Here is a 10390-nt window from a genome sequence, read left to right on the forward strand (position 1 = left end):
TAGCTTGTTAGCTTCTGGAGGTTCTTGAATGTGTTCTAAAGTTTAAAAAATAAAAAATAATAGCGATACCGTATCACATTGGGTGAGGCAGGTTACCGGAAGCATCACTGCTATTAGCTTCACGACATACAGTGGGGCAAAAAAGTATTTAGTCAGCCACCAATTGTGAAAGTTCTCCCACTTAAAAAGATGAGGCCTGTAATTTTCATCATAGGTACACTTCAACTATGACAGATAAAATAAGAAAAAAATCCAATTGTAGGATTTTTAATGAATTTATTTGCAAATTATGGCCTTGTTCAGGGGCAGAATGACATTTTTACCCTGTCAGCTCGGGGATTCAATCTAGCAACCTTTCAGTTACTGGCCCAATGCTCTAACCACTAGGCTACCTGCCACATTATTTTGAAGTATACGGTAGTCCACAGTCATGTGGTGTTTGTTCACAAGCACACAGCAATAAGAGACTGTTGGTTATTATTTATTTTATGTGTGCAGCAAACTGTGTAGCATTTGAGTAACTTGAATACTTTAGGTCAGCATTTAGGTAGCATTCTCTATAGGATTTTACATGTACTTGTTAGCATTGCTAACCTTCGGATTACAGAGTATTAGGTTTTGAAAACAGCGCCCCTTGTGTTCATTGCTGGTATTACAGAATATCCCAGTATGGCACAATACAAGGTCGGTATGACAATCTGGATACCGCCCAAGCCATAGATTTAAGTAGATTTAACTCAACATTCACAGTCTTCTTGTGGAGTAACTACAATGTTGTTGATCCATGTTCAGTACTCTGATCACAGCCATTGAACTCTAATGGTTTTAAAACTCACCTTTGGCCTCTTGGTAAAACCCCTGAGAGGTTTCCTTCCTCTCCAGCAACTGAGTTAGGAAAGACACCTGTATCTTTGTAGTGACTGGGTGTTTTGACACACCATCCAAAGTTAAATTAATAACTTCACTATGCTCTAAGGGATATTCAATGTCTGCTTTTTTATTGTATTTTTTATGTTTAAACCATCGACCAATAGGTGCCCTTCTTTGCGAGGAATTGAAAAACCTCCCTGGTTTTGTGGGGTGAATCCATGTTTGAAATGTACTTCTCGACTGGGGTACAGTGCTACGGTAGTCATTCAAAAATCCCGTTCAACACTATTATTGCACACAGAGTCCATGCAACTTATTACGTGCATTGTTAAGCACATTTTTACTCCTAAACTTATTTAGGCTTGGCATAAAAATGGGGTTGCATACTTATTGAATCAAGACATTTCAGTTTTAATTAATTTGTAAAGATTTCAAAAAACATAATCACACTTTGAAATTATGGGGTATTGTGTGTAGGCCAGTGACATGACTAATTAATCCATTTTAAATTCAGGCTGTAACAACAAAATATGGAAAAAGTCAAGGGGTGTGAATACTTTCTGAAGGCACTGTATTTTCTCTGACTGACAAAATATTAAGTATTTTCTTGTATTTTTGCATTCCTCTTCTGCCATAATACGAGGTCTGTCACACCTATGTGAAAATTCAGCTAACAGCAGTCATCTACCCTCACTCGGCTGTTAAATTACTCCATTCAATTCCATAACACCTTTGTGTCTCTTTCAAACTGGCATCTAAAAGCCTGTTGACAAATCATGATGCAAAAGGAAATACAGCACTCAGAGGCCAAATCCAAGGCCTCATACACAACCATTTCTTGCGACACTGTAGGCTATTGTTATAGTTCATAACATTATCATCATTACCATTATAAAATGTGGACACCACAGTTACAGGAACAAAGGATTTATAAAAACAATATAAGCACAAGTGTGTAAAATCCATATTAGTGTGACGCATATGGAAACTGTCCAACGTCATCTATGTTGCTGGCTAATTGCCTCCCAAATAACTGGCACAACAACACCTCTGCAATTTGTCACCACAAGACCTCATGGCAACAAAAAAAAGTTTACTGATTAAATCAACAATCAGTTCAGCTGTTTAACTAAAGTGATAGTGCTAACTGTATAAAAAATATATACAAAATTAAAGTGCATTCAAGTACGTGTCCTGCGGACAATTATTTTTTGTGGTTTGTATCCCAGCCTTATGGTGCAACATAATGCAGGTATGTTAACAATAAGGCTGGGATACAAACTACCCCCAAAAAATTGGCTGCAGAACACACTTTTTACTTGCTTTGTCTTTTTTTGTGGGGGTACATATGATATTCATATATATTTACACAGTTTATACCACAGGCTGCCACGCTAAAGCAAAACAATTAAAAAGTATGAATACAGAGAAATCATATTGATAACATGATTTTGCAATAATAAAGTTGGTATATAAAGAAAGGAAAAACCCCTTCCCACCCAGCAACAGGTTGGTTTGCAGTCCCCCCCACCCGTATCTCTATCTACCAACGCCCACCACCCCTTAACCCGTTTTGAACATTGTAACTTTCAATCGAACAGTAACTCAATGCCCGTCTGCCTGCTTTATATAGCAAGCACGGCCACGTGACTCACTGTCTGTAGGAGCGAATAATACACTGGCCACAGTGTATATTTTGTTTGTATGTATGTGTTGGGCTTTAGCTGAGATGATTCTTAACAGAGTCAAGTATTTGTCCAGGCCTCAATTGTTCCTAGACTAGTACCCTTCATTCTCACCGCCAATAATTCTAATGTTATAACTTCTAACAGTAACTGTATCCACTGGCGATTTGAGAGTGGGCTATTTGCCATCGAAGAGCCAACATCTTTTTTTGCGACAGTGCTGCCTGCCAACAATAATTGTCTCTGAAAGAAATTGAAGGAGCTGTCATTGTTAAGTAACATGGAAGATGCAACGCATTTCATATTTACATTCATGCACTTCCTCCCAGAAGATGAACTGCATGTCACTCCTACATCATATGAAGGAATGTGCTTACTGGATTTAGGGGACACAGTGAACAGTTGGGAGTTAGGGCCAATTACATCATACGTTTTCCTTGGTGTTAAACTTTAAAATGTATACAATTGATGGTTCGGATTTCAGGACGCCAAGGTCATATTTTTCCATATTCTGTTCCAGTTAAAGGGTTCAGATTCACTTAGATCTGTGGACCATACTTTTTTAATGGCTAGCTCAGAATATGATGGTACGGATTCCACATTTGGACCATTGGGGGGATGCAAAGCATTATTGTGAAATAATGGAGTATGGGCATGCCATTTTTATTCCCAGGTACAAGCACTTGAATGCACTCATGACTCAATTATATAAGCACCAAAATTACAATCTGAAGTGCCTTGTGAAAGCCGAACAAAGTAAGATCGTATTTTAAAGCTTAGCAAAACAATTTGGCAATAGAATGCGTTTTCAAATGATTCCCACCTGACCCAGATTGGGATTTATAAAAGAAAGTTTTTGGAATGTGTAAAGACTATTAATTGTGTGATGGGTGTTCCAAACAAAAAACTACAAGTGTGCATGTTTCAGTACCTCAATCGTAAAGCTAGGAGGGCAAAAAAATAAAAAAAGTGCCTTATAGACAAAGGATCTTTCCTTGAGTCATAAAAGTGTCCCCATGATCTCCAAAGTTCTCTCATGTATTTGCTTTTTATATTTCTTCTGTTAGAAACATTTCAATTTGGCCATAAGAAGGCTACAACAGGGTAATCATGTTTAGAACCGCTTGTGCCTTTTCTGCCCATATGATGAAAATGAATCTCTGGCCATGACTTAAATAGCCTACTTGCCTTGCGTCAAGGCATTGAAATAGTCATATTGTTTCAGTGACCCAATAGGCTAGTACTAGAACTCTCTGAAAACCATTTTAAGCCAGCTGAGACCATTACTTAAAATATCTTTATGAGGATGTAGTCTGCCTCTTAAGTAGTAGATGACAGAGAGAAGATTGGCTGAGAATGACTAGCCTGAAGACTTACCCTGGGTTTGCTTGTCACGTAGGTAATGGTTCTTCCCCCTTTATCCTGTTAACAAATAGACATATAATGACCAAATCTGTGTGACTGACATAACAGTTATTGATTCTCACTTTTGGCATTTTAAGCAATAAGACAAGAGTCAGAGCTGATTATTTGCCTCAGATCTAAACCTGCTGACATAAATAGTCAAGTTCTCCAGTTTGGAGGACTCCATGCCTCCATGACAACTCAACTGCATTGAATAACTAACACAAGCCAGCTTCAACTTGTCATGCATACCGCCACCACCCCCATCCAGTGCAGCACATTACCAGTGCTGTATGTCACATTGCAATGCACCAGACAGTGACATGAAGACAGAATTATTTGTATGCAATCTATTTCTGTAAATGGCAATACTTCAAACATGACATACGTTGCATATTGTATGCACAATGAAAATGTAATGTGAGGTTATGACCACTGGTCTGTTTGACCAAACTCCCTCTCATAAAATGAGTCATTACTACAAACGAACTTGTAGAGAACCAGTTATCAGCCATTATAAATTCTTTAGACACAACATCTGCGATAGATAGACACATTTTTATGTATGAAAACAGGGAACATTGTACTTGGACACCGCGTACTGTAGGCGTGTGACTCACGAGTGCACTACAGAGAGAATCATCGAAGTCACACTTATTAAGACACCAGTCAGAATAATTTGTTTTGGGTTGTCGTGGTATCTAACAATAATAATTACTATACATTGGAAACTTACATAGTTGCTCTGAAGAACACGTAGCACACAAGCCTCAAATACTGTTTTTGAACTGCCACAACGCACTCGTATGTGGCCTGAGAACAGACGTTCGAGAGAAGTAGACTGACCTCACCCCTCATTTAGCTAACGTTACTAGCTATTCTAGTAATTGATGCAAGGGTTGTACAAATTTGAAATGTTCAACACTTACTTCAGAATATCGTCTCGATTCAACATTTAGAAATTATTTGTGAAACGGGTAGCCAGTCTATTTATTAAGCAATTTTTGTTCTAACGTTAGGCGAGCAGAAATAAATATATGCATTGCTTGTTTACTTCAAGTGCATTGAGCATCAAATCCAACATATTACCAGATTTGGTATCTAACAGTAGCTGTTCTGTGAAACAGTAAGTGCTGTAGTGTGCGAGGCTAACTTAACGTTAGCTGTTTAGAACCAGGCTCGGTGGTACTAGTAACGTTAGCTTGTTGATAAGCACACTGACATGCTATTTCAGTATTCTGTTAGCTAAATGCAAACATTATCAAAAGAACCATGCGTGTTTGGAAAGTATTCGCTAGCAGTTGGTATTTATTGTTGGGTAAGAATGGTTCCATTTAGCAAATAGATAGCTAGCTTTCTGGAAAGCAGTTTAATGACGCATGTTGTTTGTGACCCTCTTTGCTAAGCCAGCTGACAGATCCATAAACAAGCCAAATGTGCGCCGCTATCTGGCATTGGATAACACATTTTATAGCTAGATAAACTATCTGGCAAATACTTTTACTTCAACCCTACTTACCTGTGTGATGTCTTAAATTTAAATGCGACTACCTATGTGTTCAGCCAACACAGTGTGTTATCTGTATTTGCTAAATGTATGTTTGGTGGCTTATTATTTCGATTATTTTCTTCACCAGCTCACTTTTAGACTTGTACTTCTAGCTTGCAAAATGGCGGTCTTTCCTGCATTTACCATCAGACTCTCTGAAACAGGGGATTGGGGGTGTGACCGTTGATTATGTTTTTTTTAATTGAAGTGAATGTTGGACCAGACAACGTTAGCAAAATATTTGTTGTAAGCTTTTTCTAAATGTGCGTTATATTTAACAACTTTCCTTGCGTTTTCGAGTCGCCTTTAGACCCATAGTGACATTTAGAATAACAAGTGTCCCCTCTGTCACAACATGGTACGTTCTAGATTCTTTCTCATGGGAGGATGTAATGTAATCATTCTGTTATTTTATAGCTCAATGGTCAGCTGCAAAAATGTTGCGTTGCCGTTCAACTTATGTTGATCAATTTGTTTTTATGTAAGTTGCCTCTTCTCCAGGTGCAAGGGGAAAACAACATGTTGAGCAGCATTTGAAACTAATTCTGAGAAGTCGGTTGTACAACACTGTCTGCATCTGAAGCAATTACACAGATGTTCATGTTTCTCAGCTGACAAGTTCGCAGGTTTTGACAGCTGGCTGATCCTGCCCCATGCCATGTCTCCTCTCAAAGGCTCTGGAAGCTCAGATGCATACTAGACAGCTCTGCAAGCGTTATAATGTCAAAATACGTTCGTTACTCACAAAATAAAAATGTACACGCAATCGAAAGAGTTCCTATTCACTCACATCCCAAGGATTCCAGATAGCACTAACCTTACTGCTATGCGCAAGTCGGAAGTCTTCGACAGTTCAATACATTGGAGGAGCCGAAGAGTGTTTTTTCCCCGTTGCTTGTAAAATATTTGTGTATCCTTTTTTGGAAGTACATACCGGGGGTCACGGGAGTAAATTAAGCTAGTTGCTCAGCGAAACCCCACATTTGTTAAATACCGAACGTATTTTTACGTAACTTGCAGAGCTGTCTAATGAGTTTGAATAGGAGCTTTGTGTTAGAGGAGACACTCGTCGCTGACATCTCTAAAGCACAGATACAGGGCACAATTAGCCTGTTAGGTTGAATAGTACCTCTGGAATAACACGTTTTCCTACCAGTCATTCAGATTTCATTGGTTTGGGCTATGCATCTATCTCGGATTTGGAATTTGCTTCAACATTGGTGCTGACTACGCTGTAAGTGTGAACATGTCTGGCGCGTTAGAAAGGATAACGTTACTGTTTTAAATTATTTAACCAAGCAAGTAAGTTATTACTTACTTATTTACAAGGACGGCCTAACCCGGACGAGGCTGGGCCAGTTGTTCGCTGCCCAATGGGACTTCCAATCACGGCCAGATGTGATACAGCCTGGATTCGAACCAGGGACTGTAGTGACGCCTCTTGATGCGTGCCTTAGACCGCTGTGCCTCTCGGGTACCCTGTAGACCCAAAGCATAAAGAGAAGCCCTGCCTTCCAAATCAATGACTAAGGAAGCAGTGATGCCATCTTATCAATTTTGTTGCTAGATTTAGCAACTTTTCAGGCAACTTTTTTTTCAAACAGTACCTAGCAACACATTTAGCTAATTTTAAAAATGTATTTGGAACTTTTAGCAAATTTTGAAAAGTGACTCAAACGCTAAAATGCACGCATTTTCCCTCTAAATGACAAAAAACTAAATATTTGTCACACTCAGTCACAACACACGTGCCTGGCTGCAAATGTGCATTGTGAGTGACGTCAGCAGCAGGCCAGCAGAAATTTCATTAAATTGCAAATCATTGTTGGCTGACTGCAGCAGCAGTAGTACGGGTTCGACGAGCCAAACCCAACGAATATAGTTGGTAACGAATGTTTGATCTTGAACAGAACTTACAACATCAATCAACATGTCTCAATCAAAATTGTACAGAAAATAGTGGGAGTATGTACCTGAACAAATGTAAAATCACATTTTTATTGCCGAGTTGGCCAGTCAATTTGAGTAACGGTTATTGTGTATTCTACGTAATGACGCAGTTTTTCACGCAATGACATCACAACGCAATTTAGCAACTTTTAGCAACAAATCATCCTACCGCTAGCAATTTACCCTGAAAATTAGTTGTCAACACTGTAAGGAAGTAAATAGCTGATGAATTTTGGTTATGCGAACTCCAGTCTAGTCTACTACTTTTAGCTGGCATGCACTCGCTACTGATTTTCTAATGGAGAAAAAGAAATTGACATCAAAATTATTTTCTACTTCCAGCTGGTGCAGATGTAACGGTGTATTTCAGTTGTTCAATTCCCGCATAAAATGGGTATTATTCCACCTCCTGGTTGATTATTGTGTTTACATTGTCTAATACACTTTGTAATAAAGGTATGGGATTATGGGTTGTACAGAGCTCTATGGAGAGTTGCTGTGGGTGAGTTAAAAGGTACCGGGATAGAAATTACATCGTTACATCATAAAATCCACCTTTACATCAGCAATGTATGTTATTAGTAACAAATGTTGGTGTGGCGTGTGTTAGGGTTGCGTCGATTCGAATATGGTAGCGGGTTTAAAATGCATTAATCCTAAATCTTTACACGTGAAATAAACCACTCTTTATGTCATTTGCCGAATCTTAGTTTGCCATGTGGGTTTTTTTGCTAACAGTTAGCTAAAGTTCCCTCTTTGAAGTTGGTAGCTAACTTGAAAATGCATATTCTTTAGGAGTGCTATTTGTATCCCGTCGACGACTCATCATGCAGCCATACTGTTTGTGTACCATGAGTGGAGGGAATTTATGACAAATGTATAAAGAATGTTTTGTAAATTTATGAGCACCAGCTAGCAGCGTTTTTGCCTGGTTTTGTTAGTTTACGAAAATATGGTACATTCTAGGTGTATTGTATTTCTTCGCCACAAGAGTGTGACGTTGAGTGATTTTTCGGGTTCATTTGATATATGTTGAATACTTAAGTGGATGATAGTTTGTTCTGATGTGAATATGAGATTACACATGGAAACAATATATTTTTATTATATTGAATTGGGAATTAGGGATTGTTGAATCCACTATATGATAATGACTTTGATAGACATTTCCATTGTTATTTTGTTGGTATATTGTACAGCAGATCTATGGAGAATTGCTGTGGGAGTGCTATTTATATCCAGTAGAGATGTGGACTCATTTCAGTTCTGCTCTATAATCTACCTACTCAGCTGCTAATCATCAGGATTTTGGTTAACTGATTCAGGTGTGATAGAGCAGAGTTCGAACTAAAGCCTGTCTAGGTGGGTTGGCTCTACTCTATCTGTACAGTAGCTTAATTGCCACATAAATACAGAACCTCTGATTTAAAAACAGGAGCTTCTTGGTGCTCTTGTACACAAGGTCAGGGACATGTCTGCTATGTTCATGTGGGCAAGAAACATGGCTTGTGAGTTTTATCATAGGAAATGTGAAGTTGTATTAGAAACAGCTTTGTTTGTTTTGAAACAGGAGTGGAAAGCCGAGGGGGTGGAGCAGCTGCGACTCAGCACAGTGGACCTAACCGGGGTGCCCAGTCTCGAAAACCGGGCCTCCAGTGTCTATGTCCACTGTAAGGCTGGACGCTGTCGCAGTGCTACACTAGCTGCTGCATACATCGTACAGGTGAGTCGGTGGCTTTGGCCAGAAAACGACAGTCTTTGCTTTCCATAGATTGCCACTGCTGGCTATCCTTGATCATCACTAGTACTGAATTAGTTGTCTACCTAACTTGTACATCAATTTGTTGGTCTGTTTACAGATACACTGCTGGGGTCCAGAGGAAGCGTGTCAGATGTTGGCCCCTATCCGACCACATGTAATAATTTGTTCTACACAGCTAGAGACGCTTCGGCGGTACCATCAGAAAGTCTGTGGCGGGGGGTTCCATTTAAGATTGTTGAGAGGCTGCCAGCGTACTTTATTGCACTCCATCAGAAACTGTCAAATGAGCTTTGTCAAAACAAACCATATTCTTCTTGAAGAGTTTTTTGACCTTGAGCTTATTCTTTTAGTGTTTTGTTACTCAACTGGATCAAGTGCATTGTATAATTCAAATGTTTTATCACAGCTCATCATAACATGGGGTATAATAAAATGCAATCCCCATCAAAGTACTGACAGGTGGGTGAGGGGGTGGGGTGTGTGTGTGTATTTAAAAGCATGTTTCTGCATTTAAAAAAATCTTCCTTAACATAGAAATTGTAATCAAATTTCCTATTAAGCACATTTTTGTTACAAATTTCACTGATTGTTTGTGTGTATGTATATATTGGAAAATAATGACTTATTATTATAAAAGTATAGCTATTGATACTTCATCCATGGAAACATAACCGGATTGAACATGTCGCCTAATTGTCTGGAAAGCCGATGTTGAAATGAGCGTTTGACTCAGGATAGTTTTCTCTCACAACCAGAATGTTGAATAAAATAACATGTTATTGTACTTTGTGCAGTTGGTCCTTTTGGCAGGAGGAATGTGAGACCATATCCACAGGAAAGTATATAGTTATGCTGAACAAAAATATAAACACAACATGTAAAGTGTCGGTCCCATTTTTCATGAGCTGAAATTAAAGATCACAGAAATGTTCCATATACACAGCTTATTTCTCTAGAATTGTGTGCACAAATTTGTTTTCATCCTTGTTAGTGAGCATTTCTCCTTTGCCAAGATAATTCTTCCACCTGTCAGTTGTGGCATATGAAGAAACTGACTAAACAGTGTGTGATCATTACACAGGTGCACCTTATGCTGGGGACAAAACACTTTAAAATGTGCAGTTTTGTCACAACACAATGCCACAGATGTCTCAAGTTGAGGGAGTATGC

General features: G+C 38.8%; 1 protein-coding gene and 1 non-coding gene across 52 annotated transcripts in view; one reads left to right on the forward strand and one right to left on the reverse strand.

The window, feature by feature from the left end:
* LOC110506308 (CUGBP Elav-like family member 1) overlaps positions 1–5665 on the reverse strand; it is a 40563-nt gene extending 34898 nt beyond the window's left edge. For 26 of the 50 annotated variants that reach the window (XM_090221869.1, XM_090221864.1, XM_036964226.2 and 23 more), the window contains exons 1-2: positions 5479–5644; positions 3933–3977 (exon numbers count right to left, since the gene is read on the reverse strand). The gene's annotated coding sequence lies outside the window, so the exon portion shown is untranslated. Of the gene's footprint in view, positions 1–3932; positions 3978–5478 lie in introns of all 50 variants that reach the window. The other 24 variants (XM_090221882.1, XM_090221897.1, XM_090221878.1 and 21 more) reach the window with 4 other exon arrangements.
* Positions 5666–6312: 647 nt separating this feature from the next.
* On the forward strand, positions 6313–10004 carry LOC110506311 (uncharacterized). Of its 2 annotated transcripts, none has more exons than XR_002470947.3 (3): positions 6313–6742; positions 9029–9181; positions 9318–10004. It is a non-coding gene; the product is annotated as an uncharacterized LOC110506311 (transcript). The 2 variants fall into 2 exon arrangements; XR_002470948.3 differs by lacking the exon at positions 6313–6742 and adding an exon at positions 7853–7972.
* Positions 10005–10390: the final 386 nt, after the last annotated feature.

Source organism: Oncorhynchus mykiss, chromosome 26 (genome assembly GCF_057628025.1).
Source record: "Oncorhynchus mykiss isolate SJ-2025 chromosome 26, ASM5762802v1, whole genome shotgun sequence".
NCBI lineage: Eukaryota > Metazoa > Chordata > Actinopteri > Salmoniformes > Salmonidae > Oncorhynchus > Oncorhynchus mykiss.